Here is a 6,724-nt window from a genome sequence, read left to right as displayed (position 1 = left end):
AACCTATAATTTTTTTAAGTTTTCTTGCTCTTTCCTTTCACTATAAATAAGATCAAGTAGCCGCACCAGGCTGATGCCCCTAGAGGAGCAATAAGAAGCTCCCTGTTGCCTGCACTAGAGGTGGTTAAATTCTGTATTGCCTGACACGAGTACTTTACAGCATACCATGAAGCAAAGATGCATTTTACTATGAGTATCTTGTTTATTTCTTTCTGACATTACTGAACTGCTCAAACATAATCCCATTCTTCCCCACATCATTTCAGCTTGGGTAAAAAAAAAAAATCAGCACTGTTTAAAGATATCAGAAGAACATCTCATTAATAACTTGAAATGCCTGATTGCATTCTTGTAGTTCATGCTGCAAACATATCCCCAGGGGTCTTACCCAGATTGACCTTCTTAATCATTACTTTTCCTTACAGCACTGATGCTCTAATTTCATAGACATCCATATAGACTGGCTACAGACTCAGAAATGCAGCATGTCATCTCTTAGGTCATCAACAGTAAGGTTGTACTAGTGTCAGAACCATATTCCTAGTTCGTTTCTGACAGCAGTCTGGGTTTTCTCCTCTTGCTATAGTAATAGCTCACTGTATAGCATTTCCAGGAGTTACTTCACTTTGCCCTGACTTCTTGTGTGCTTGCTTCAGCTTGATCTGAAGTTCATTAACCTTGTGCTCCATTCAGTTTGCATTTGAGGACAAGAACACATACATAGCAATGCACAATTTAGAAACTTGTTTCCTGTGTCTGTATACAGCAACTTCTCTCAATAGCAATGCATGGGTTTGTTTTCTGAAATTTCTCTGCTTTTCTTAAGTATAGCCTTTTAGCACTATATTTTTGTTCGGTTTTGCTAAACTCTTTAGCATTTGGCATCTGTATCTTCTTATTTAATAGATATTAGCATTGATTTTTTTTTTAACAGCCTTTATGTTTCAGCTTCTTCTAAACCCAATTATGATCCAGTTCTTGCCAAAGTTACTCACATAAAGCTTCAGTCTGAAATAAGCAGGAGATATAGGTAAAGATAAGGGAATGGAAAAATCAGCACATTTGATTTCTAAGAAACTGTTCTTCTGGCAAATCAGTTCTAAACCAAAGCCATCTACAAGACATCTGGATTATGCTTGGAAGAGATGGATTCAGAAGAATCCAACCTGATCCTGAATTTTTTAATGCAGAAGGTCCAGTATAAAAATAAAGCATATGTGTACTAGCTACAGGAGAGGATACCCAAACTATCAGAATGTAAATCTTCAGAACTATGCAATATTGCTTCAAAACTGAGATTCAAGTTTGGTGATAAGGTCACCAGCAATCCTTTGCATATTATCAGACTCTGAAGCCTAAATTGATTTTAAAAATCCACAAGCACTATAGAAGAGGCTATTGTGAAAAGGGCAGTTCACTGCTGATCCTTCTTTCTGACATGCTGATTCTCATTGCTGCTGGTGGGGTCTGCTACGAGTTAAACATATCACATGAGCTACCTCTCCTTGTTTTCAGCTGCTAGACTGAATTAAAGGGGCCTAAAAATACATTGGATAATTGGATTGAAGCCAAAGAACATTCCCCAGCTAATACAGAGGCAGCTGCTCAGAAAGATGGGTCTTTCTCCCATGCTCCATTAGTTCCTTTGGGTTAACTTGAAAATATCAAGTAAAGTGCTAAGCCCGTCTCCTGCTGTTTTAAGCTTTCATGAGCTAGAAAGTGAACGCCAAAGAAAAATTACCTCCTTTTCAGGACAACAGCTCGCTTTGGGAGAGTCAGAACTAAGCTTTGGTGCAGGATGGGTGGCTGGTAAGTAAAGATAGCAAAGTTTTCATACAAACAATGTTTGAATTACAGAAGTCACTCCTGTGAGAGAGAAGTTGCCAGGAAACTATATTCTCTTCAATACAAAATGAACTTCTTCACCTTGGATTTTTCTGACATTCTGCTATGACAATAGAAGAACCATATAAATTCATGTCTTCAACTTGCTCAGCATAATCTTCTTGTTAAGTGACTTACAGGTATACTCAGATTCTACTGAGAGACACTCAAAAATACTTCCATATAATTCCATAAACATCCAAGGACCATAAATGAATGAAATTTTCAGAAAAGAGAATGTGTGCCAAAGATCTTTGTATCAAAAAAATCTTTCAGTGATTTTATTCCAAATTTGGCCCAAAAAAGCCCAACGAATAGAAAAAATCCGCAAGACTATCTAATCCAGCCTTGATATTCAACTGTTTGGTAGTGGTCTTATTTTAAGGGAAGGAAAAATCTGAAGGTGACTCTGATTGAAGTGACTACCACAAGCAACAATTTTTACGTAATTTATCATAGAAAAGTATGCCAGAAAGTTTGATAAAGTTTCAGCCAATGACAACAAAGTGGATGCATGTTTCTTGCTTTTAGGGTCCTACCATAAGAACTACATGCCGTTGGCACTATCACCTCCCAGGGTCAGTAAGGCTCTCTCAACTACCTTGACAGCATGCTTCAACAACTTTAAAGAAACTTTTTTTCATAGAATCAAAAATCATAGTATGGTTTGATTAGAAGGGACCTTTCATGGTCACCTAGTCCAACCCCCCTGCAATGATCAGGGACATCTTCAACGAGATCAGGTTGCTCAAAGCCCCATTCAACCTGACCTTGAAAAGGGCACCTACCACCTCTCTGGGTAACCTATGCCAGTGTTTCACCACTCTCACTGTAAAAAATTCTTCCTTATAACTAGTCTGAATCTACCCTCTTCTAGTTTAAAACCGATACCTCTTGTCCTGTCGTGACAGGCCCTACTATAAGTCTGTCCCCATCTTTCTTTTAAGCTCCCTTTAAGTATGAAAAGGCCACAGAAACATCTCTTCTCCAGGCTGGACAACACCAACCCACTCAGTCTGACCTCCTAGGAGAGGTGTTCCATCCCTCTGATCATTTTTCTGGCCCTCCTCTGGACCTGCTCCAACAGGTCCGTGTTTTTCTTGTCCTAGGGGTCCCAGAGATGGATGTGGTTCTGCAGGTGGGATCTCACCAGAGCAGAACAGAGGGTCAGAATCACCTCCCTCGACTGCTGGCCACGCTTCTTTTATGCACCCCAGGATGCAGTCAGCTTTCTGGGCTGCAAGAGCACAATGCCAGCTCATGTCCAGCCTTTCATCCACCAGTACCTCCCAAGTTCTTCACAGCGCTGCTCTCAATCCCTTCATCCCCCAGCCGGTATTGATACCAGGGGTTGACCCGACCCAGGTACAGGACCTTGCACTTGGCCTTGTTGAACCTCATGAGGTTCACATGGGCCCACTTCTCAAGTTTGTCCAGGACCCTCTGGGTGGCATCCCTTCCCTCAGGCACGTCAACCACACCACTCAGCTTGGTGTCATCTGCAAATTTGCTGAGGGTGCACTCGATGCCTCTATGTCGTCAATGAAGGTATTAAACAGGACTGGTCCCAGTACACAATACGGACCCCTGAGGCACACCACTTGTCACTGATATCTATCTGGACAACCTATTCTGTTCCTCCTCTATTATGTAACCTATTATGTTCCTCCTTCACAGAAGTTGTTGGACATATGCATGCACTAGTTTATCAAACTTGGTTGCAGCAGTTTTAATTTGATATGGTATTTTGATCATCATATTCTATTTCCCGACAGTAGATAAAACCCACTTGCAGATCAGTGTGCAATAGGCTGTTCTTGCCTGAGAATAGTAATGAATTTCTCTGTCAGTGTTCATACTGCTATCTGTTCCTTGCTGGACATTTTCACACATTTCACAAAAGGCATTTGACTGTTTTATCAGAACAAATGCAAATTACTACTTACAACACATTTTTGATTCTCATCTTAGTGTAAAATGCTGTTTCTCTCTTGCTAGTCTTTGTAAGACTTCATTTAGACCTTAGAAATGACGATGCACCTTATAAATTAAGAGTATTCATTTCCAGTGAAGCTTGCATTCACTGTCTAGATTGTTGGAAGATGTTCGATTTCAGCATGGCCCTTATGTTGAGCAAATTCAGATTCCTACAGAAGACAGATGTTTGGAATTCTTGAATGTATCGTGCCTAATAATACACTGAAGAATCAAGCTGGACATGAAGGCACTGTCTGTATGATATCCTCCTATCTCCACTTCTTTCCAACAAAATGAAATTGAGAAAATAAGAAGAGGAAAGCAAAACCCATTTACCATCTAAAACAACTTTGGTTCTGTTCATGAATCACATCTTAAAGTATTTCTTTTTACAGAAATTGGGCATACTTAATAGAAATGAAGACCCAGAACAGCAATTGGATTAATCAGGAATAGGCCCTTCCATAGGCCCCCCTGAAAATTGAGCTGATAAAACAACTCCTTCAAACCTTAGTTTATATTAGCACAAGAGAACTACTTCTGATTTTACTAGGCTGATGACAAACTTAGATACAGCCAACTAGTTCATGTATGCAGTTCTGCTGAATCTGACATGCTTTACCAGAACACAACAGTTACAAGGAATTCTTACCAATCTCACACAGAGAAGTTTAGCAGAGATACAGAATTATAAGCATGAAAGCTAGGAAGAAATTGTGTATTTAAGGCATCCTGGACAGACTGTATTAGTCTCCTGTAGAACTCAGGAAGAAAATGAGACAAACAAGGAGGAAGACCAAGGTCCACCAAGGCCAGGTCATTCTACACCAGGTATTAAAACGAGTTCTAAAAACAACCCCAGAAGAGTCATTGTAGTGGGTGACTCCATTCTGAGGGGTACCGAAGGCCCCATATGCAGACCAGACCCGTTTCATAGGGAAGTCTGCTGCCGCCCTGGGACCCGCATCAAGGACCTCAAGGCAAAACTCCCCGCTCTAGTGAGACCCAAGGACTACTACCCTCTCCTGGGCTTTTCAGGCAGGTAGTGACGACATTACCAGGAGATGTCCTAAAGCAATGAAGAGAGAATTCAGGTCCTTGGGGAAAGTGATTAAGGGGTCAGGGGCACAAATTGTGTTCTCCTCCATCCCTTCAGTTGGGGGGATGGATGAAGAAGAATACCAGAGAACTCAACAGATGAACTTGTGGCTCCAAGACGGGTGTTACCGTCAGGGCTTTGGATTTTTCAATCATGGGTTGGTATACAGGGCACCAGACCTTTTGGCATTAGATGGAATGCACCTGTCCCAGAGGGGGAAGAGGATCTTGGGGCAGGAGTTAGCTGGGCTCATTGACAGAGCTTTAAACTAGATTTGAAGGGGGAAGGGGGCAAAACATCCGCCCATCTGAAGTGCATGTATACCAATGCACACAGCATGGGTAACAAACAGGAGGAGCTTGAAGCCATGATGAAACAGGAAAATTATGATGTTGTGGCTATTACAGAAACATGGTGGGATGTTTCCCATGATGGGAGTGCGCCAGTTGATGGCTACAAGCTCTTTAGGAGGGATAGACAAGGAAGGAGAGGTGGTGGGGTGGCACTGTATGTTAGGGACTGTTATGATTGCTTTGAGTACAAGTGTAGTGAAGACAGGGTAGAGTGTCTTTGCATTAGAATCAGGGGGAAGGCCAACAGGGCAGATGTTGTAGTAGCAGTCTACTATAGGCCACCCAACCAGGAACGAGAGGTGGATGAAATATTCTATAGGCACCTAGGAAAAATCTCATGATCGCTTGTCCTTGTTCTTGTGGGAGACTTTAACTTCCCAGACATCTGCTGGAAATACAACACAGCAGAGCAGAACCAGTCCTGGAGATTCCTGGAATGTGTGGGAGATAACTTCCTGACGCAACTGGTGAGAGAACCAACCAGAGAAGGTGCCCTGCTGGATCTCCTCTTTGTGAACAGAGAAGGACTGGTGGATGATGTGGTGGTCAGAGGCCGACTAGGGCACAGCGATCATGAAATAATAGAGTTCTCTATTTTTAGAGAGGACAGGAGAGGGCTAAGCAGAACTGCCATCCTGGACTTTAAAAGGGCTGAATTTGTCCTGTTTAGGCACCTGCTTGAAAGGATCCCTTGGGAGACAATCCTGAAGGGTATAGGGGTCCAGGAAGGCTGGACACTCTTTAAGAAGGAAGTCTTAATGGCACAGGAGCAGGCTGTCCCCAGGTGCTGTAAGAGAAGCCGGCGACAGAGAAGACAACCCTGGCTGAACAGGAGTTTTGGCTGGAACTCAGGGAGAAAAGGAGAGTTTACAGCCTTTGGAAGAAGGGACTAGCCACTCACAGTGATTACAAAGAGGCTGTGAGGCTATGCAGGGCAGAAATCAGGAGGTCTAAAGCCCAGCTGGAAATTAATCTGGCTTCAGCAATCAGGTATAACAAGAAATGTTTCTATAAGTATGTCAGTAGCAAAAGAAAGAGCAGGGAGAGTCTCCATCCCCTGCTAGATGCAGGAGGAAACATGGTAACAAGTGATGAGGAGAAGGCTGAGGTCCTTAATGTCTTCTTTGCCTCAGTCTTTAATAACAAGACTAGTTGTACTGAGGGAATCCAGCCTCCTCAGCCAGAAGACAGAGACTGGGAGAATGACCCCCCCGAATTCCAGGAGGAGACAGTCAGTGACCTACTGCATCACATAGACATACACAAGTCTATGGGACCGGATGGGATACACCCGAGGGTGCTGAAGGAGCTGGCTGGGGTGCTCGCCAAGCCGCTTTCCATCATTTACCAGCAGTCCTGGCTGACCGGGGAGGTCCCAACAGATTGGAAATTGGCCAATGTGACGCCCATC

Source organism: Strix aluco, chromosome Z (genome assembly GCF_031877795.1).
Source record: "Strix aluco isolate bStrAlu1 chromosome Z, bStrAlu1.hap1, whole genome shotgun sequence".
Taxonomy (NCBI): domain Eukaryota; kingdom Metazoa; phylum Chordata; class Aves; order Strigiformes; family Strigidae; genus Strix; species Strix aluco.
This window is presented reverse-complemented; position numbering follows the sequence as displayed.